Source organism: Sturnira hondurensis, unplaced genomic scaffold (genome assembly GCF_014824575.4).
Source record: "Sturnira hondurensis isolate 20B ecotype Veracruz unplaced genomic scaffold, ASM1482457v3 Scaffold0018877, whole genome shotgun sequence".
Taxonomy (NCBI): Eukaryota; Metazoa; Chordata; class Mammalia; order Chiroptera; family Phyllostomidae; genus Sturnira; species Sturnira hondurensis.
In genome coordinates, this window is record NW_028091508.1 from 549,724 (window position 1) to 573,474 (window position 23,751).

At 40.3% G+C, this 23,751-nt stretch overlaps 1 protein-coding gene and 1 non-coding gene across 3 annotated transcripts in view; both read right to left on the reverse strand.

Annotated features, from left to right (window-relative positions):
* PRKCB (protein kinase C beta) overlaps positions 1–23,751 on the reverse strand; it is a 347,363-nt gene that overhangs the window by 301,274 nt on the left and 22,338 nt on the right. The gene's annotated exons all lie outside the window — the stretch shown is intronic.
* Positions 4,915–5,017, reverse strand: LOC119004006 (U6 spliceosomal RNA). Its single transcript, XR_005070092.1, has one exon. It is a non-coding gene; the product is annotated as a U6 spliceosomal RNA (small nuclear RNA).

The following is a 23,751-nucleotide window of genomic DNA, read 5'->3' on the forward strand; positions in this document are numbered from 1 at the left end:
GAGTTTAAGGGTTCTAGAAAGCCATCCAGAAAATATTTTTCTTACCAGCTTCCTGTTGTCTGAAATATTCATTTCCCAGCACAGACGGCTTTCATTTTCATTTTTTTTAAAAAGCTACCTCCAAGAATTTAATACCCCATTGACTTCAATAGACAGATCTTCCAGACAGAAAGTCAACAAGGAAAGACTAGCCTTAAATGACCCATTAGACCAGAAGAATTTAATTGATATTTTTGAAGCACTTCACCCTGAAGTAGCAGAATATAAATTCTTTTCAAGTGTACATGGAACGCTTTCCAGAATAGACATGGGAAGCCACAAAACTAAATAAATTTAAAAAATTAAAAATCATATCAAATGTCCTGGCTGGTATGGCTCAGTGGATTGAATGCCAGCCCGTGAACCAAAGAGTCGTGGGTTCAATTGCCACTCAGGGTACATGCCTGGGTTGCGGGCCAGGTCCTCAGTAGAGGGCATGCAAAATGCAACCACACAGAAAGAGTGATGTTTCTCTCCCTCTTTCACCCTCCCTTCCTCTCTCTAAAAATAAGTAAATAAAATATTTAAAGTAAAATAAAATATGAAATAAAATCATATCAAATATCTAAGTTGTAGATACTTGATATGATTTTACAACTTAATCTAAAACTTAGATACTTGATATGATTTTAATTTTTAAATTTATGCTAAGTGAAGTAAGCCAGTCGATGAAAGACAAATACCATATGATTTCACCTATAGGTGGAACCTAATCAACAAAACAAACAAGCAAGCAAAATAGAACCAGAGACATTGAAATAAAGAACAAACTGACAGTAACCAGAGGGGAGGGGGGAGGAAGATAACAATGGGAAAAAGCAAAAAGGTCATCAAGGAACATGTATAAAGTACTCATGGACAAAGCCAAAGCTGGGTAGGATTGAGGGTGGGAGGTAGGGGTAGAGTGATGGTAGGAAAATGGAGACAACTGTATTCAAAAAGCAGTAAGAAAATGATAAATGCAAAAAAATCATATCAAGTATCATCTCTGACCACAAGAGATGGTACTTTTAGGTATGAAACTAAAAGTCAATCACAAGAGGACAACTGAAAAGCAAACACATGGAGGCTAAATAACAAGCTACTAAACAATAAACAGGTCAACAATGAGATCAAGAAAGAAATCAGCCCTGGTCAGTATGGCTTAATTGGGTGGAGCATCATCCCTTACACTGAAAGGTTGCAGGCTCAATTCTCATGTGCACATGCCTAGGTTCCAGGTTTGATTCCTAGTCAGAAAGCCTGTGAGAGGCAACCAATCAATGTTTCTCTGTTACATCAATGTTTCTCTCTCTGTTCTCACCTCCCCTTTCTCTCTCTTTAAAAGCAATGAAAAAATGTCCTCAGGTAAAGAGGAGGGAAGGAAGGAAGGAAGGAAGGAAGGAAGGAAGGAAGGAAGGAAGGAAGGAAGGAAATCAAGAGACACCTTGAGACAAATCAAAGTGAAAACACAACAACCCAAAATCTGTAAGAGAGACAGAGCAAGAGCAATCCTAAGAGGGAAATTCATAGGACTACAAGCCTACCTCAAAAAACAAGAAAAATCTCAAATAAAAATCTAACCTTATACCTAAAGGACTAGAAAAAGAACAATACACAAAACCCAAAGTGAGTAGAAGGAAAGAAATAAATATCAGAATGGAAATAAACAAAATAGAGTCAAAATGCAAAAATAAATCAATGAAACCAAGAGCTAGTTCTTTGAAAAAAATAAAATTGACAGAACATTCACCTGACTCATTAAGAAAAAAGGGAAAGAACCCAAATAAATAAAATCAGAAATAAAAAAATGACAACTAACACCATAGAAATGCAAAATAGTATAGAAAATACTACTGACAACTATATGTGGACAAATTGAACAATCTGGAAGAAATGGATAAATTCCTAGAAACATACAATTTTTCAGAATTGAATCAATAAGAAACAGAAAACTTGAGCAGACAAATCACAATTAGCAAGACCATATCAGTAGTGGAAAAACTCCCAACAAACAAAAGTCCTGGACCAATGGCTTCACAGAGAAATTTTACCAAACATTCAAATAAAAACTAACACCTAGTCTTCTCAAACAATTCCAAAAACTCAAGAGGAAGAAAGACTCCCGAACTCATTTTACAAGGCCAGCATTACTCTGATTCCCAAACCAAACAAAAATATTGCACAGAAAAACAAAATTATAGGCCAATATCCCTGGTGAACATAGATAAAAAAAATCCTCAACAAAATATTAGCAAACCAAATTCAGATATACATTTAAAAGGTCTTAAACTATAATCAAATGGGATTTATTCCTGGGATGCAAGTTTGGCTAAATAGCCACAAACCAATTAACATGATACACCATGTAAACTAAATGAAGGACAAATCATAAGATCATATGAATAAATGAAGAAAATCATTTGACAAAATCCAGCATCCATTTATGATAAAAGCTCTCAACAAAGTGGGAATAATAATAATAATAATAATAACGTTATAAAGACCATTTATGACAACCCTACAGCTAACATATTCAATGAGAAAAAGCTAAAAGCATTTTCCTTAAGATCAGGAACAAGACAAGGATATCTATCCACTTTCACCACTTTTATTCAACATAGTACTAAAAGTCAATTGTCCACAGCAAGCAGACAATAAGAAGAAATCAAAAGCATCCAAATTAGAAAGGAAAAAGTAAAACTGTCACTATTTGCAGATGACATAATATTATAGAGAGAGTACTCTAAAGATTCTACCAAAAAAACTACTAAAACTGATAAATGAACTCAGTAAAGTAGCAGGAAACCAAATAAGTATTCGGAAATCAGCTGCACTTTTATATACCAATAACAAACTATCAAAAGAGAAATTAAAAAATAATCCCATTTACAGTTGCATGAAAAAAATACCTAGAAATAAATTTAACTAAGGAGGTAAAACACCTGTACACAGAAAATTACAAGACAGAAAACAGAAAACTGAAGAAGACACAAATAAATGGAAGCATATACTGTGCTCATGGGTAGAGAGAATTAACATTGTTTAAATGTCCATATTCCCCCAAATAATCCATAGATTCAATACAGTCACTATCAAAATACCAATGGCATTTTTCACATAACTATAACAAATAATCCTAAAATGTATATGGAACCATGAGAGACCCTACATAGCTACAGCAATCTTGAGAAAGAACAAAGTTGCAGGTTCCATACTCAAACTTTACTACAAGACTAAAGTAATCAAAACAGCATGGTACTGGCATAAAAACAGCCACATAAACCAATATAACAGAACAGAGAGTCCAGAAATAAACCCACACCTATCTGGTCAATTAATATAGGACAAAGGAGGCAAGAATATACAAAGGAGTAAATACAGTCTATTCAATAAATGGTATTGGAACATTAGATAGATCCAAGCAAACAAATGAAACTAGACTACCTTCTTTCACTATACACAAAAATAAACTCAAAATGGATTAAAGGTTTAAATGTAAGACCCAAAACCAAAAAACTTCTAGAAGAAAACATAAGCTATCTGACATTACTCTTAGTAAATATTCTTTTCTGACACATCTCCTCAGGCAAAGGAAACAAAAGAAAAAATAAACAAATGTGAGTACATCAAACTAAAAAATTTTTGCACAACAAAGAAAACCATCAATAAGGACTTCTGGCAAAGATGGAGGTGTAGGGATACACTGTGCCTCCTTGCACAACCAAAAGAAAAACAACAACCCTGGCTGGTGTAGCTCAGTGGATTGAGCGCCGGCCTGTGGGGTGGTGGATTGCTAGTTCAATTCCAGGGCACGTGCCTGGATTGCAAGCCGGGTCCCTGGTGGGGGACACATGACAGGTAGCCACACATTAATGTTTCTCTCCAGCTCTTTCTCCTTCCCATCCCCTCTCTCTAAAAATAAATAAGTAAAATACTTTTAAAAAAGAAAAACAACAAAAATTTAAAAACAAAAAACAACCAGAACTGACAGAAAATCTAATTGTATGGCAGTCCGATAAACAAGGAATTAAAGACACATTCATCCACACCAGTAGGAGGGGTGGAGTCGGGGAGCCAGGGCACAGAGGGCTCAAGGCAAAGTGGCAGCTGGTGGACCCAGTGAGGTGGTGGATTGTGGACTGGACCCAACAAGGCAGCAGACTGTAGAGCAGGGCCCAGCACACAGGGCGGCTGAAGGACCAGGCCATCCTACATTCACGTGCAGATAAACCAGGAGAAACTGGGTAGCAGGATAAACAGCACAACCCAGAGCCCCAGCTCAGGGAAATAAAGCCTCAAACCACTGATTGAAACGCTGTGGGGGTTGAAGTGCTGGGAAAACTCCCATCCCCACAGGAGAGTTCGTTAGAGAGACCCAAAGGGGGCCAGAACCATACAAACCCACCCACACAGGAATCAACACCAGAAGGGCCCAATTTGCTTGTGGGAAGTGAGGGAAGTGACTGAAATCTGGCAGAAAGCAGAATAAGCGCCACTGTTCCCTCTAGAACAACTGTATTGGTATAATCAGTAAAATATATTTTAAAATTTTAAAGTGTTAAAAAAAATTTTTAAAGAATAAACAAACATTGTAAACCAAAAAAGAAATCAACAAAACAAAAGACAATCTACTAAATGGAAGAAGATACTCACTAACGATATAGCCAATAAGGGATTAATGTCCACTTTTTAAAATTTTATTTCATTGTTCAAGTACACTTTTCTGTCTTTTACTCCCATCCCAGCCCACCCTCCCCAGTGTTCCCCACCTCCCTCCCATTTCCACCCCCCTTAGTTGTTGTCCACATGTCCCTTATACTAGTTCCTGTAAATCTTTCCCCTTTTCCCCTGAAATTCCCTCCCCTCTCCCCTCTGGTCACTGTCCGTCTGTTCAAAAATACAGAACACTTCATGAATTTGCACGTCATCTTGCACAGGGGCCATGCTAATCTCTGTATCATTCCAATTTTAGTATATGTACTGCCAAAGCGAGCACTAATGTCCAAAATTTTTGAAGAAATCATACAACTTAAAACCACAAAAACAAAACAATCCAACTAAAAATGATCAGAGGGTCTGAATAGACACTTCTCTAAAGTAGACCTACAGATGGCCAATAGACATATGACAAGATGCTCAACTTCACTAATCACAGAAATGCAAATTAAAACCTCAATGAGATATCACTTTACACCTGTCAGAATGGCCATCATCAATAAACCAACAATCAGCAAGTGCTGTTGAGGATGTGGAAAAAAGGAATCCCTCGTGCACTGTTAGTGGGAATGGAAATTAGTGCAGTCGCTATGGAAAACAATATGGAAATTCATCAAAAACTTAAAAATAGAACTACCTTATAACTCGGCAATTCCACTTCTGGGAATATATCTGAAGAAATCCAAAACACTGATTCAAAAGATATGTGCACCCCTATATTTCTTGTAGTATTATTTACAGTAGTCAAGATGTGGAAGCAACCAAAGTGCCTATCAGTAGGCAATTAGATAAAAAAAAAAGATGTGGTTTGTGTACACAATGGAATATCACTTGGCTATAAAAAAGAATGGAATCTTACATTTGCGACAACATGGATGGACCTGGAGAGAAAGACAAGTACCATATGGTTTTACTTGTATGTGGAATCTAGAGAACAAAATAAACAGATAAAACAGAAACAGACTTGAAAATAGAGTTAACAAACTGAGGGCTGCCAGATGAAGGGAGTAAGAAATTACAAAATAGTCAATGGGGGTATAAAGCACAGCATAAAGAATATAGTCCTAATATTGTAATAACTAGGTATGGTGCCAGGTGGGTACTAGACTCATCAAGAGGATCACTTTGTAAATTATATAGTTGTTTAACCACTATGCTGTACACCTAAAACAAATATAAAATTTTTTAAAGGTCAAATACACAAAAATAAAGTTAGGAAGAGACGGCAAAAGTAGAATAAATTGGCATGTGAGATCTAATGGGTGTGATAAAAATATTTTAAATGGGTTTATGGTGATGACTGAACAACTTGGTAAATTTACTAGAAATCACTGAATCATATACTTTAAATGGGAGAATTATATGATATGTAAAATGTCCCTCAATAGTTTTTTTAAAAGAGCATCTGGCTGATACTCAGGAGACTCTGAAATACAGCACTTGTTCTGTCACTAGATAAATAGCTGTGTAACCTAAAAATATAAAAAAATGAAAACAAACCTCATACAGACATAAATTCACAGTAGACAGAGAAGTGGGTAGCATGGGCGGCAGAGCTGAGGGCCAACCAGGAGTATAAAGAATTCTTTTTTAAAAAAGGGAGCAGGGGATAAGCCTCAGCATCTCCTATCTGCCTAAGAAACACAGGAGTGACTAGGTAATTTGAAAAAGCAGGTAAATTTCACTCCTAAAGAAATAATGAAAGTAAAAAGAGGGAAGGTTAACACCATTGGGAAAGTGCCTGGCAAATAGCAGGCTCCAATAAACAATATTGATAACAATAATAATAATTATTATTATTATTGATGTTACTATTATTGTGATTATTGATTCATTTACACACATCATCTCACATAATCTTCACAGTAATCCCTAAAAGACAGGTACTATTATTACCTTTAGTTTGCTAATGAGGAAGCTGGAATCTAGAGAAATTAAATAACCTGCCCAAGATCTATTTTTTCTTTTTTTTAATTTAATTCTTGTTCAAGTACAGTTTTTTGTCTTGTATTCCCAGCCCTCCCCCCCAACAGTGTTCCCCACCTCCCTCCCATTTCCACCCCCCACCTTAGTTATTGTCCATGTGTCCTTTATACTTGTTCATGTGAGTCCTTCCCCTTTTCCCCTGTGATTCTCTCCCCTCTCCCCTCTGGACCCTGTCAGCACGTTCTGTATTTCAGTGTCTTTGGTCACATTTTGCTTGCTTGTTTGTTTTGTTGTTTAGATTCCTGTTAACGGTGAGATCATATGGTATTTGTCTTTCACCGCCTGGCTTGTTTCACTCAACATAATGCTTTCCAGTTCTATCCATGATGTTGCAAAGGGTAGGAGTTCCTTCTTCCTTTCTGCAGCATAGAATTCCATTGTGTATATGTACCATAGCTTTTTGATCCAGTCATTTACTGATGCACATCTAGGTTGCTTCCAACCCTTGGCTATTGTAAATTGTGCTGCTATAAACATCAGGGTGCATAGGTTCTTTTGGATTGGTGCTTCAGGGTTCTTAGGATATACTGCTAATTGTGGAATTGCTGGGTCAAAAGGCACGTTCATTTTTAGTTTTCTTAGAAAGTTCCATACTGTTTTCCATAGTGGTTGTACCAATCTGCAATCCTACCAACAGTGAACTAGGGTCCCCTTTTCCCCACAACCTCTCCAGCACTTGTTGTTCGACTCTTTGTTTATGATAGCCATTCTGACTGGGGTAAAGTGGTATCTTATTGTGGTTTTAATTTGCATCTCTCTGATAGGTAGCGATATTGAGCATCTCTTCATGTGTCTCTGGATCCTCTGTATGTCATCCTTGGAGAAGTGTCTGTTCAAGTCCTTTGCCCATTTTTTAATTGAGTTGCTCATCTTCTTTGAGTGGAATCCAGTGAGTTCTTTGTATATTTTGGAGATTAAACCTTTGTCTGAGGTATCATTGGCAAATATGTTTTCCCAAACTGTTGCTTCTCTTTTTATCTTGATACTGTTTTCCTTAGCCATGCAGAAGCTTTTAATTTTGATGAGATCCCATTTGTTTATTCTTTCCTTTATGTCCCTTGCTCTAGGGGACGTATCAGTAAAAATCTTGCTGCGTGGAATATCTGAGATTTTCCTGCCAATGCTCTCCTCTAGGGCTTTGATAGTTTCCCGGCTTATATTTAAGTCTTTTATCCACCTTGAATTTATTTTGGTGTATGGCGTAAGTTGGTGCTAGAGTTTCATTTTTTTGCAGGTAGCTGTCCAGTTCTCCCAACACCATTTGTTGAAGAGACTATCTTTATTGCATTTTATGTTACTGCCCCCTTTGTCAAATATTAATTGACTGTAGAGAGTTGGGTTTATTTCTGGGCTCTCTGTTCTATTCCATTGGTCTGTGTGCCTGTTTTTATGCCAGTACCAGGCTGTTTTGATTACAGTGGCCCTGTAATACAGTTTGATATCAGGTATTGTAATCACTCCTACTTTGTTCTTCTTTCTCAAAATTGCAGCTGCTACTCGGGGTCTTTTATGATTCCATATAAATTTTTGAAGTGTTTGTTCTATGTCTGTGAAATATGCCATTGGTACTTTAATAGGTATTGCATTGAATCTGTAAATTGCTTTGGGTAGTGTGGACATTTTCATGATGTTAATTCTTCCAATCCATGAACACGGTATATGTTTCCATTTGTTTGTCTTCCTTGCCCAAGATCTATTGAACCTGGGACTCAAATCCAGGTTTGTCTGATCCCAAAGCCCCTGCACCTAATCTCTACCCTACTATCAATATTCACTGAATGAATGAGTGACCCCATGGATGAAAGCGCTGCTAGAACTTGAATATTTCCCCCAAAAAGGAGATGTGCAAATTCCCAGGGCCCTCACGATGTATGGTCAAACAGAAAGCCAAAAGGGGAAGACAAAGAAAATGTTGACATTTTTCACATGAAGTAATGTTTGCAAAGAAAAGCTTGGGTGAAGGGAAGGAACTTGAGGTTGATTTGCTTTGGGAAGGAAAAAGTAAATACATGACAAATCCTAGTTCCTGGATCCACATGTATACAATATAGAGGAAGTCTATGGAACTTCTTATGAAATTTGCTTCCTTAGAGGACTTAGGCCACTGCAGGTGGACACAAAGCCACAAGCACAGCATTGCTGCCAAAGTCAAGGTGGGGCTCAATCCCAAACCTGTAACCTCAAGTATAAGGAACTTACACTGTCTGAGCCTCTGTTTCCTCACTTGTAACTGCTGCCAGTATGGTAGCCACTAGCCACATGCAGATTTTCAGTACTTAAAATGTGGTTATTTCAAATTGAGACATGTTGTTTAAGTGTAAAATGCATACCAAATTTTGCGGAGTTGGCATGAAAAAAGTAAAATATTTCATTAATAATAATTTTATATTGATTACATGTTGACCTGATAATATTTGTGATATATGGTATTAAGGAAAACATGGTCAAAGTGAACTCCCCATTTCTTTTGACATTTTAAATGGGGTTACTTAGATAATTTTAAATTGCATATGTGGCCCATGTGATATTTATATTTATGGTTCATGTTATATTTCCTCTGGACAGCGCTGATCTACAAAATGTTGTTAGGAGGTTGATATGCAGTTCAAAGAAGATGTCATTTGTAGAGAGTACTAGGTGACCAGTTTCATTTCCCTACCCCACCCTACATATGATCCACCAGTGAGTCCTTTCACCTCTTAAATTTGCTCTTGTCTCTCCAAATGCATCATGTCTCTCTTATCTCTCACTTGGATGTCTGCAGTTGTGTCTTGATTCATCTTCTTACTCACACTCCAGCCACCTGACAATCTATTCTCCACTCAACAGACAATGGGAGATGTTTTAAATACAAATCTGATTCTTCTCATCTCTACAGAAAACCCTACAATGGCCTCCCACTGCACTCAGCACAGAAGTTTATCTGGCTTAGAGTCCCTCTGTGATGTGGCCCTGCACACCTCTTCTCCATCCCATGCCCACTACAGCCTAGCTATATGACCATGCTATTCTGGTTTCCTCCTCACAGCCTTCATGTCATTCATTCCAGGGCCCAGAACATTATCCAATTCTGCATGGCTGCCTCCTTCTTATCTTGTAGTCTTTGGTCACATGTCACTTGGTTAGGATGGTCTTCCATATCTAAGGTAGCAATTCACCATAGCACTGTGTTGCCTTCTTCTGATTCAGTCTCTACATGACATTTATGACAAATTAAACTCCTGATTTTTTTCAGTTTGCTTACTTGGGTACCATCTGTCTTGCCCCATGAGGGCAGGGACCTGTCTTAGACCTTCAATCTCCACAGCCTCACTTGGACATGGATGGAACATGGACAGCGTGACTGGAACACGGACGGTGCCCGACAAAAGACAAGTAAGCAAATGGATCTGTCAGCTGGAGTTAAGGAGGATTAGAGGCTGGGTCCCCAGAACAGTCTGCCCAAGATGTTTCCACTCCAGCCACTCCACTTCTAGGTCTATATCCACAAGAACCTAAAGCAGGGTCTCCGAGAGATATCTGTTCACCCATGTTCACAGCAGCATAATTCATAATAGCCACAAGCAAAAGCAAAAGCAAAAAGCAATTCAAGTATCTACCAGCAAAATAGATGAATGGATACAGAAAATGTAGTATATAACTAAAATGGGACATCAGTCAACTTTAAAAAGGAAGGAAATACTGACAGATGCTACAATGTGAATGAGCCTTGAGGACATTATCCTCAGTGAAACAAGTCAGTCACACAAAGGCAAGTACTGTATAGTTCCACTCACATGGGTTGTCTAACGCAGTCAGAGTTAGACAGACAGGAAGTAGAGTGGGGACTGCAAGAAGCTGGGCAGGGAAATGGGGAGCTGTTTCCAACAGGTACAGATCTGCAAGACAGAAAAGCTCTGGAGCTCTGCTACACAACATGAATGTCTTAACACAGCTGTACTGTACACTTAAAATTGTTATGATGGTAAATTTTATGTTTTACCACAACTTTTAAAAATTTTTAAACATGTTTTATTTTTTAATATATTGATTATGCCATTACAGTTGTCCCATTTCCCCCCCTTCATTCCACTCCACCTGGCACACCCCCTCCCCCCATTCCCCCCTTTAGTTTATGTCCACATGTCTCAAGTTCTTTAGATTCTATATTTCCCATACTATTCTTGCCCTCCCCCTGTCTATTTTCTCCCCACCGTCTATGCTACTTATTCTCTGTACCTTCTCCCCCTTCTTCTCCTCTCACTTCCCTGTTGCTAATCCTCCATGTGATCTACATTTCTATGGCTCTGCTCCTGATCTAGCTGTCCTCTTCGTTTGCTTTTGTTTTAGGTGTGGATGTTAATAACTGTGAGTTTGTTGTCCTTTCACTGTTCATATTTTTTATCTTCTTTTTCTTAGATAAGTCCCTTTAACATCTTATATAATAAGGGCTTGGTGATGATCAACTCCTTGAACTTGACCTTATCTGAGAAGCACTTTATCTGTCCTTCCATTCTAAATGAAAGCTTTGCTGGATAGAGCAGTCTTGGATGTAGGTCCTTGCCTTTCATGACTTGGAATACTTCTTTCCAGACCCTTCTTGCCTGTAAGGTCTCTTTTGAGAAATCTGCTGACAGTCTGATGGGAACTCCTTTGTAGGTGACTGTCGCCTTATCTCTTGCCACTTCTAGGATTCTCTCCTTCATTTTAGTCTTGGCTAATGTAATTATGATGTGCCTCGGTGTGTTCCTTCTTGGGTCCAACTTCTTTGGGACTCTCTGGGCTTCCTGGACTTCCTGGAAGTCTATTTCCCTTGCCAGATTGGGGAAGTTCTCCTTTATTATTTGTTCAAATAAGTTTTCCACTTGTTGCTGTTCCTCTTCCCCTTCTGGTACCCCCATAATTCCGATGTTGGAATGTTTAAAGATGTCATAGAGGTTCCTAAGCCTCTCCTCATTTTTTTAAATTCTTGTTTCTTCATTCTTTTCTGTTTGGTTGTTTCTTTCTTCCTTCTGATCCACTCCATTGATTTGAGTCCCAGTTTCCCTTCCATCACTATTGGTTCCCTGTGCATTTTCCTTCATTTCACTTAGTGTAGCCTTCATTTTTTTTCATCCAATTTGCAACTAAAATCAAACAGTTCTGTGAGCATCCTGATCACCAATGTTTTGAACTGTGCATCTGATAGGTTAGCTATCTCTTGCTCGCTTAGAAGTATTGGCTTTGCAACTTTGAGCTGTTCTTCTTCTTGAGCCATAAACATTTTGGTTTGTTTGCACCTGTTACAAACGAGGGGTGAAAGCTTAGGTGTTCACCAGGGAAGGTCAACTCAGTCGCTGGGTTGTGACTGGGGATGGGGTCAGAAAGGGAGCAATGACATTTGTTCTGCTCTCTCTCAGATTTCGGTCCCCTCTGCAGCTTCCCACAAGAAAATTGGGCCCTTTTGGTGCTGGTTCTCGTGTGGGTGGACTTGTGTACATTCTAGGACCCTGTGGGTCTCTCCAACAAACTCTCCTGTGAGGCTGGGAGCCTCTCCCGGCACCTCAATCCCTGAAAGTTTTTTCAATCGGTGCTTTTAGGCTTTATTTCCAGGCGCTGGGGCCCTGGGTTGTGCGGTCTGTCTCACTGTCCATTTTTTTCACCTGGTTTATCTGTGCGTGAATGTGTGACCAGCCGCCTTGTGCCCTCACTGGGTCTGCCCATTGTCACCCCATGCCTGGGATCTGCCAACCACTGCCTGTGCCTCTGCTTGCCTAGGTTGAGCAGTCACCATTTTTTCCTGCCACAACCCCTCTCCACCAGCCACCAACTCCGCCCCTCTTACTGGTCTAGATGAATAGTTCGTTGTTGTCAGACTTTGGTACAGTTCAATTTTCTGTCTGTTTTGGTTGTGTTTTTGTTTCTCAATCTTTGTTGTCCTTAAATTTGGTTGTGCAAGGAGGTACAGTGTTTCTACCTACACTTCTATCTTGGCCGGAAGTCTAATTTTTTTAAACATGTTTTAAAATAATACAATGTCCACCTATCCCAGGGAACTGAGTAGAAAGCTATAGCCAAATCAGCTAAAGGAGGGGGAAAAACCAACTTGAATTGTGGGAAAAACCAGGAGAAGAGGAGTTCACATAGGACCCCATTAGCTGCCCTGTCCATTTGCTGGCCTGCACCTTGGGAAATGGACACAGAGACTCACAGGCCTGGAGCCCCATGAGTATCAAGAGGAGTAGAGAGGAGAGGCAAACAATCCTTCTAGCATTACTACTGAAGACTTCTAGAAATCTTCTCTGAGAGCCTAATTAGGAATGCAAGCAGGCACAGGATGCTCTTCGGAGCTCTTGATAACAATGTGGCTATCCTCAGGGCACCTCTTAGTAAAGGGTGGTCAAGCCATATGAGGAAGACTGTATAATCATATGCAAAAACAATGGTGAAAACTGAATTGACAAAGGGTAGTCTCATCTGTCATCATCATTCCATTTGTAAGTGAGAGAGAGAGAGAGAGTGAGAGAGAGACAGAGAAGGAGGTATTAATGGGGCAGGGGACTGAAATTATTTGTTTTCCCTTTATTTTGTAATGTTCTGTAACCAATATGTACTGTTTTAGCAATGAGAAAGAATAGTTTTAAAGAAGAAAATGGGGCAGAAAAAATCCACAAGGAAGCACTAGAGGATCCCCCCCAAATTCTAGTACCCTAATAGTCAAAAGAATTACAGCACAGAAAGAACCCCCAGTGAGGAACAGAAAACATAAAACCTTATAGTTATGTAATTCAGAAAGGCTTGCAGAGGCTGCCAGACACCCACAGAGACCCAAACAGGCCTTTTGGAACTCAAACTAGGACAGAAAAACACACAAGAGTAATAAGACCCATCCAGAGATGAAAAGTTGGCATGCAGACTCACAGAGACAAAGGTGAGTAAGAAAGAGGAGGCAAGATACAGTGTTCTAATGTCCTTCAGGTACCTGTGATGGCTTTGTGTCAGGGCAGAGGAGTAGTGAAGGGGGAATCTCTAGGCACACTCCCCACAACCCTTTCTAGGGACCCACTATAATCAATCTAATACTGAGAGGAAAAAGTCCTTCCAATCAGCTGTCATCTGTGAGAGCTCAAGCACTGAGTCAGGCAGCCCCTCCAGCAGAATGGAAAGACCCAGTGGACTCAGCTTCCACCATGATTGCTGCACTGGGGGTGGGGATACACACACACAAGGTTGTCTAGCCATGTCACTCTCAGAGCTGGCAACAAATAATAACAGCACTGTTCTAAATGCTATACAGACATACTCTAATTTTCTCAACAACTATATGAGAGAGTTGTTATTATTATCCCCACCTTACAGATGAGGAAACTGAAGCTCAGAGAGGTTAAGTAACTTGCCCAAGCTCACAGAGTCAGCTTATAGCAGAGTCAGGATTCAAGCTCAGGGAGCTGGGACTCCAGAGTCTATGCTCTGAACCACTACATAATTCTCTCTTGGAAATCCAGAAAACCACAACCAAGCGTTTTTTCCCAGATTACTCTGACATCTGTTTGTAGGAGATTCATCTCCAGGAGAAGTTATATAGAAAACCTCAGGGTCTAACATCACTGCACTTTATCTCAGGCTATGAAAACAGCCTAAGCTCACCGGGGGAAAACCATTTTCCCCCCTGCTCCACCCCACTACTTTGATGCCTGGCCCTCAGTATTCCCTATGTCCTGAGTGCCCACAAAACAGAACTCTCAGCAGGGCCACACTGCACTGCAACAGCACGCTACACTGCCTCTTAAGAACAGAATCTACAGCAGAGTGACCAGCCAACCTTCCTCTATACTCCCCAGATGCATAACCTGCAGAGAGCTAGCTAATGTCTCTCTACACCTCCATCCCCTGGCTGGAAAAGAGAGAGAACAGTATTAAAGTCTCATTACTCACAGATTTTGTTTTTGCAAATGTGCTGACTTGCTAAAATTCACTTAACCCCCTAAATCAATACGCACGGTACTTTTGTGATTGTCAGACACGTGAGGAGCAACAAAATTTGAGTCAGCCAACACACATATTCCCAGCTGAGGTTGGACCAGGTGATGATACGTCCTGTTTTCCATTTTGATGTTGTAAATGAGTATTCTTTTTGCAGTATGTTTAGCACCACAATTTGTTGGTTTTGCTTTTGTGTTTTTGTGCTTTTTGTTGGAAACATGCCTGTTTAAAAGGCCCCCTGCCAGGAGGTGGGGGTGGGTAGGGCAGGGGGAAGTGGTGGTGGGAAAACAGAGACAACTGTATTCGAACATCAAAAAAATTTACTATAAAAATTAGAAAATAAAAGGCTCCCTACCCCAGTCAGGGTGCATTCCTCAGAGCAAGAAAGCTGTGAAGTGTCTGAACTATGTGTGTTAGACAAGCTTCACTCAGGCATGCATTGTTGTGCTGCTGCTGGCCATGAGTTCAATGTCAATAAGTCAATAAAAGATATCAAATAAAGTGTCTTTAAACAGAAACACACATATCTGTTGACAAAAATGGCATGGCCAGACGCTCAAAGGCACCTAACCCTGTAGTTGCCCTGGAAGCAAAGGTTGAGCATTCCTAATCCAGTACTTGCAGTGACTTTATAGAACTACTGCAGAAAACAGAATTATACTCTGCAGTACTATCAGTCTTCAATGAGCTGATACCACTAAGGCACATAGCATAGTGCTTTGACAATACTAAGTGCTATGTAAGCATTGTCTATTACAATTTGTATAAATGTTTAGTTTAAACACTGAGATGAAATATACATATGACCGATAGACATGAACAATGGAGGGGGGATTGCCTGAGGGAGTGGGGGGTGCTGGGTGGAGGAGGGTACAGGGGGAAAAATCAGAACAACTCTAATTGCATAATCAATAAAATACATGTTGTTTTTATAAAGACAGACAGAGAGAGAGAGAACTGCAACCAGATGAAATAAGAGAGAACTGCGGCCCCACACAGAACAACTAGCATTCTTAACTTGACCTGAATTGAATGGGACAACTGAATGGCCCAAATAAATATTTATAAAAAGGGTTTTGATGGTATGGCACGTTATTGCTGATGAGAACAGGGTCAATAACTTGCTTTAGGATGAGGAAAGAAGACTCCAGGGACTACCCATGTGGTCCACATGCCTAGGATCCACACCCTTGAGTTTTCCTTGGGGAGTATTACAAGGGGTCTTGGTAGAATCAGCAAGGCAAGTACTCCTAAACTCAAAGGGTCCTCACGAGACTTGCAACCAGGGGAACAGTGGGCAATGGCAGCTTGTCCCAGGCTAATCACCTGAACCTGTCCCCAACCTTCCCTTTTCTCTGACTTTTCAGTGAGCTAAAGCAGCTGAGCACCAGCTCTCCTATTAATTCCTCTGTTAAGCTCTTCCTTGTTTTACTGTCCCCAGCTTTAATAAACGTATCCTCAAAGTCATCTAGACTCATGTTGTGAAATTGTTCCTACACGAAGTCAAAAACCCTCACACTCTCAGCTGGCCCTAGGCAGACCCACTCAGGGCCAGGCCCCTGTTTGGTAACAATATGACTAAAGGTAGACCGATCAGAAGCTCCCTCCCTTAACTTTGCATCTACAATGAACCATTAGGCCCTGCTTCCTATATCCCTGGAATTTCTCTGGTACTAGAACTTTCTAAAGCCTAATTCTTCACCTTTTCCTTCACATGTCTGATTTCTCCCATATCTTTTTAATAAATTCATTTTTGCTTAAGTTAATGAGTCCATTTTTCATTCCTCATAACCAAAGGACCTAGCTAGGACAGGAATGTTCAAGGAATAACCTTTCTCCACCTACCCTTCCCTGTGATGCAGAGCCTCAGAATAAAGGAAACTCCAGAGCCAGCCACCCTCCCCAGCTGAGCACTTTGCTCTGAGTGGTGGTATCTGGAAGGGAGAGAGCAGAGCAAATATGTCTATAAACACCCAGATGCCCTTAACTGAGCTGAGTTCTTCAACCCAGATAAATTTCATCCCAGGATTTCAAGAGATTTCACACATTAAATCACCAAACCACTGCTAGGATCCCAGAAGAATCCTGGAGAACTAGAAAAACACTAAGGGGTACACAATGTTGAACTGTTTTTTTTTAAAAAGGGGAAAGAAACAGTGGATTCTGCAGACAAGAGAACCAACATAAGGAGTGAGCCTTATCAGACTCACCTCATTTCCTTTTTGTGTGAGTTTTGTTTTGTTTTGTTTTGTGTTTGGACAGTTGCTAATCTGGTGGACAAGGGAAGTGTGATGTGGACTATGTCTCTGGACATTAGCAAGCCTTTCCTCACTGTGCTCATGAAAGTCTTTTGAGAGAATCAGAAAGATATGTTCAGTTTTCTCAGGTGCAACTGGGTACAAATGGCATGATAATATGATTTGCCTTAGTGGCACTTGCAAATACATAATTATTTATATAATGGTTTCATGTCAACCTTCCCCATAGACTGTGTAGTCCACGAGTAAAGGAATAACATCCGTCTTGGGCACCATGATACCTCCCATACCTAACATTGTGTCTGGCACACTAAAAGGTTTCCAAAACACTGTTGCATGCATGAATGGATAAATCAATGAATTTATGTCAACCTGGTGAGAGACCTGCACAAGAATTACAAGTATAAGTGTCTACAGAGCCAGGCTGGTCATGAATAGTGAGACAGAGACTGGAGAAGCTATATCCACCCAAGGAGTCAGCTACTATCTGTTCTGGCCCTGGAACCTGATCAAATGCAGAACCTGAGTGGGCAGTCATCAAGATATTTCAAAAGGTACCTAAAAAGTATATTATGGTGAAATCCAATTTTTAAATATAGGTTATTAGGGGGTTTTCTTAACATTTTAACTCTTTTAGTTGGAGCAAAACACATCTAGGGTGAGATTCAATCTTTAGACATCGCAATGAGCTTTGCTACAGAGGGGCCCCGGCTCTTCATCCCCAGTCCTGTCTCACTTAGCATTTTTGTCATAAGACTTAGAGAAAAGATCACATGAGCCAAATTCAAAAACATCACAGAGCTGAGAAAGCTACTGGCCATGCTGGAAGCAGGATCTTATACATAACAGGATGGATTTAACACGGGCAAATAGAAAGTCCAGAAGCCTAATTTAGAAGTCCAGGGACACATCTTGGATTAAGAGGTTTTTGGAATAAGCAGTTATAAATCACTTAAGGATTTCATTAGACAAAAAGCTCAGTGAGTCAGCAGTGTGAGAGGGATGCCAAAAAAACAGTTAATGATTTTAGACTAATTAAAATATACTCTCTACATCAGTGACTGCACAGTGACTGATGGTTCACATATTGTTTGGCCTGCAAGTTGTTTTCTAGTTTTAAAAAATAAATTACCAATACTCCAAAATTGGAAAATTTCTTATAAATATTCTGATTTTCCTATCTATCTTCTAAAAATAAAAAATGAAGATTCTAGCAAGTCTAGGCCTGTGTTTCTACACAGGCAACCACTAGCTTGAGGAGAGTAGCACCACCCCTTTGAGGCAGGACATGCTCCCACTAATTTTGCAACAGGAGCCACCACTCCCTGGGTTCCTCATCACCAACACCATCACTTGCCAACTCTCATCACACTTGGACTGTTAATTTCCTTGCAGTACATTTAAAAGAAAACATACATTCTCCCATATCCATATCTCTATGAAAAGAAGAAAAAATAAAAACCACATTGAAAAAACTTATATACTTCTCCACATAAGTGAAGAAAATTTTTACTGTTTAATACCAAGATTTCTTCTATCTAGGCTGCTTCAATCATTTAAGATACTGCCCTGGCTCTTATAAGAATCTGAATCTGTGGCTTCCAATCTAGAGCATTAGATATGATGCTTTATCTCTATTCAGTGAGAGGGGGAGTCTAGCTAAAGCGTTAAAGCTCTTAAAGCCTCTGCTTAGATACATTTAAATGTAGAGTGTATCACATCTGCTCTAATTCCACTGGCCAGTGTGTGTCACATGGCCTACCTCCAGATCAATAACCAGGACAGTACACCCCTCCTCTAAGTAGACACTGTAGGTCACATGGCACTGAACAGCGATGTATAATCAATCCTCCTACAGGGAGAAAGCAAATAATTGATTCAATAATATAATCCACCACAGTAACCTTGGGCAAGTCATCTCACTTCTATTTCTCCATCTGTGAAATGAGAATACCTGCTTCAGAGTCAAACTCAATAAATATGAGTTCCCTTCCCCTTTCCCATCTTCTGAGATTCATTCAGGGCAGCTCAAACCAAATTTAGAAAGACCTTGGTAGACCCGTTGTAGTTAAACATTTGATCCAAGATCTGTAACCAGCCAAAAGCAATCCCAAGTGGATTGGATTCTTTGTGTGAGATGGGTGCACCCCCCTCAAAGTTAGCCACAGTCCCCTCTAAGCCACTCATGTCACCACATTATGGAAATGTTGTTAGGAAAATACCAGTTCTAGAACTGAAGAAAAAACGGAAGGGAATGTGGTTCAATTAACTGCCATGATAGCATTAGTGTGATTAAGAGCATACATTTTAGAATTTCAGTTTGGCTCTGAAACTTATTTACTGTATGTCCTTAAACAAAGTAAATACTTGAGCCTCAGGTCATCAATCAAATGAGAACAATAAGCTATTTAAGTCAGGAGTTACTGTGAAAATTAAATGAGATAATCAACATGTATGACATTACTGTGCTTGATCCAAATAAATGTTCAATAGGTCATTTCTGAAAGTGATAAATGGATGTGGACCATGACATTGGTTTCCCCAACCTTCTAATTCAAACAGCATGTCAGCAAAAGGCTGCTGCCAGTACAGAAAAAGACCCTAAAAAAACAGGACCTCCTCCCCCAAGGAAAGGATCACTATTTCCTATTCTTTGGAACTGGATCACCTATTTTATGTGTGGTGGATGTTTTCAGCAACAAAGCTTGTTCCATCTCCTAGCTAGAGGACATGTCACCAATTACTTGGAAAAGAGATGAATAATTAAACAAATTTCTCTCTTGAGATACCAAACAGAAGTGTCTGGGTAATAGTGAAGGGTTATAGACAAAACCTCCCCGTGGCTCACAGCAGTTTGGTCTATTTCTGAATCTGATCAAGCTTGCAAAGTTTACCCAAAATGGAACAACTTGTGACCCTAAGTTAATCACTCAATCTCTCTAAGCCTCAGTTTTCTCACCTTTAAAGTGGGAACAATGGATTGCCTTGAAATGCTTTGTTAGGGTTCAAGAGCTAAACCAATCTAAGGAAGTCTATCATCCCAGACACTGGTGACATAGGACTTAGGGCTTGATGAAAACAAACCAAAACAAACATAGGTTCAAGTAACTAGTGAAGGACTAGTGTGCAGTAAATTGAAATAAAAATTCCAACAAAATAAGAAAATGTAAAAAGGGGAGGTGTGGGGTTTACAGCCATTCAATAAATGTGTAAAAAGATGCTCAGCCTCGCTAGTACTCAAGAAAATGCTTATTAAAATTAAAGAGGCATTTTTCTCCCATCCAATTGGAAAAAGAAAGCTAGACAATATCATGAAGTAGGGAGAATACAGTGAAAGGAAACACACTGCTGGTAGGAGTGCACACTGGATCTATTAAAATGTGAATCATATATGCCCCATGGCCAAGCCATTCTACTTCTCAGTAACTGGAGAAATACTGGCATGTGTGTGAGACATGCTTGTTGGATGCTTGTTGAAGTACTGTTTGCAATAGCCACCCCTGAATAAAAAAATCTAAATGCACCCTGGCTGGTGTAGCTCAGTAGACTGAGCACAGGCCTGCGAACCAGAAGATGGCAGTTCAATTTCCAGTCAGGTCACATGCCTGTGCTGCAGGCCAGTTCCCAGCAGGGGACACATGAGAAGCAAACCATACACTGGTATTTCTCTCCCTCTCTCCTTCCCTTCCCTTCTAAAGATAAATAAATAAAATTTAAAAAAACCTAAATGCTCCTCAACAGCAGAATGGCCACTGGACAGGATCAAAACAAGTCCACCCTGGCATGTGGATTATTTTGTGCTAAATACCACTAGCTCAAAAGACTCAGGAAGAGCTTTTTACCATCTCTTTAACAACCTAAAAGAATTTAGATGGAGGTCCTGGTCCAGAAAGAGTACTGTCATCAGATAACTACAAAGAACATAGGACAGGTATGGTAATAGGAACTAGGCAAGGCTTGGAGACCAAAGTCCTCTCTATGACCCACTGTCTCTCCATGGCATGGAAAACATTTGCTTTTCCATCTCCATGGAAATTGCCTTCCTCACCTTTGAAGTCCCAGACTCCTACCCTTCCTCCTTAGCTCCCCCATGGCATACAAGCCACATTTCTGCCTGTGGGTCTCCATTATTCTTAAGTAGCTCCCATACGTATAAAATCAAATTTTTCCTCCTGCTAATGTGTCTTGTATTAATTTGATTATTAGACCAGCCAAAGAATGTAAAAGGATAAAAGGAAAATTCTTTCTCCATAACCACAATATGGGAGAAAGTTCATTCTGTGAATACTACACAATAGTTTAAAGCTAACACTAAAGACTGCTCTTCAAGACACTGTCAAGTGAAAAACCAAGTTGCAGGATAATGTGTGCTGTGTAAACACCACTTCACAAAACACACAAACACAAACTCTACCATGTAACCTATATAGGTACAAATATAAACATAGGAAAACTTCTAAACAGAGACACCAATGGTGACCTCCAGGGAAGGGAGAGGCAATCTGGATCAAGATGTCAAAGAGCCCTGGCCAGTGTAGCTCAGTTGGTTGTGTGTCATACTGCAAAGCAAAAGGTTGCCGTTTAATTCCTGGCCAGGACATGCCTGGGTTGTGGGCTGGCCCCTGGTTGGGACAAGTACAAGGGGCAGCGGATCCATGTTTCTCCCCCTCTCTTTCTCCCCCCAACCACTCCCTCTCTAAAAATAAATTAAAAAATAAATTTTTAAAGAGTCAAAAGAACAACTTCCGGACAAGATGGAGGCATAGGTGGAAACACTGTGCCTCTTCGCACAACCCAGTTTAAAGACAGCAAAGATTTAGTAACAAAAATGCAACCAAAACAGACAGAAAATTGAACTGTACAGAAGTCCAACAACAACGAACCATTCAGCCAGACTGGTAAGAGGGGCAGAGTCAGGGCTGGCGGAGAGGGGTCAAGGAAGGAAGAAGTGGCCAGACCAACCCAGGCACTCAGGTGGCAATTGGCAGATCCCAGGCGTGGGGTAAGAATGGGCAGACCCAGTGAGGTGCAAGGCAGCTGGCTGACCACGGTCACACACTCACACTCAGATAAACCAGGCAAAGAAGCAAGCAGTGAGACAGACCGCACAAACCAGGGCCCCAGCGCCCAAAAATAAAGCCTAAAAGTACCAATTGGAAAAACTTTCCAGGGTCAAGGTGCCGGGAGAGGCTCCCAGGCTTACAGAGAATTCATTGGAGAGATACACAGGGTCCTAGAGGGTGCACAGGCCCACGCACCTGGGAACCAGCACCAGAAGAGCCCAATTTGCTTGTGAGGAAGCAGCAGAGGGGACCAAGGTCCAAGAGAGAGCAGAAAAAACGCCATTGCCCCTCTCTGACCCCGCAACCACATACAGCATCACAACCCAGAGGCCTGGGTTGCCCCACCCTGGTTAACACCTAAGGCTCTGCCCTCATACCTAACAGGTGCAAACAGACCAAAACATTATGGCTCAAGAAGAAGAACAGCTCAAAGCCCCAGAGCCAATACTTTTAAATGACAAAAAGATAGCCAAACTATCAGATGCACAGTTCAAAACATTGGTGATCAGGATGCTCACAGAACAGGTTGATTTTAGTCACAAATTAGAGGAACAAATGAAGGCTAAACTAGTTGAAATGAAGGGAAATACACAGGGAACCAATAGTGATGGAAAAAAAACTGGGAATAAAATCATTCAAGTGGACCAGAAGGAAGAAAAAAATGACCAAACAGAAAAGAATGAAGAAATAAGAATTCCAAAAAATGAGGAAAGGCTTAGGAACCTCCAGGACATCTTTAAACATTCCAATATCCAAATTATAGGGGTATCAGATGGGGAAGAAGAACAGCAACAAGTGGAAAACTTATTTGAACAAATAATAAAGGAGAACTTCCCCAATCTGGCAAGGGAAATAGATTTCCAGGAAGTCCAGGAAGCTCAGAGAGTCCCAAAGAAGTTGGACCCAAGAAGGAACACACCAAGGCACATCATAATTACATTAGCCAAGATTAAAATGAAGGAGAGAATTCTAGAAGTGGCAAGAGATAAGGGGACAGTAACCTACAAAAGAGTTCCCATCAGACTGTCAGCAGATTTCTCAAAAGAGACCTTGCAGGCGAGAAGGGGCTGGAAAGAAGTATTCCAAGTCATGAAATCCAAAGACCTACATCCAAGACTGCTCTATCCAGCAAAACTTTCATTTAGAATGGAAGGGCAGATAAAGTGCTTCTCAGATAAGGTCGAGTTCAAGGAGTTCATCATCACCAAGCCCTTATTATATGAAATGTTAAAGGGACTTATCTAAAAAAAAAGAAGATAAAAATATGAACAGTGAAAGGACAGCAAACTCACAGTTACTAACAACCACACCTAAAACAAAAGCAAACTAAGAGGACAGCTAGATCAGGAGCAGAACCATAGAAATGGACATCACATGGAGGGTTAGCAACAGGGGAGTGGGAGGAGGAGAAGGGGGGAGAAGGTACAGAGAATAAGTAGCAAAGATGGTAGGTAGAAAATAGACAGGGAAGGGCAAGAATAGTAGGGGAAATATAGAATCTAAAGAACTTGAGACATGTGGTCATAAACTAAAGGGGGGGAATGGTGGGGAAGGGGTGTGCAGGGTGGAGGGGAATGAAGGGGGGGAAATGGGATAACTGTAATGGTGTAATCAATAAAATATATATTTTTAAAAATTTTTAAAAAGTCTAAAGAACAAACTGACGATAACCAGAGGGGCCAGGGAGGGAAAGAACAGAGGGAAAGAAGGAAAAGGGTTGGAAGGAAAGAAAGGAAAGGGCCATCAAAGAACATCTATAAAGTCCC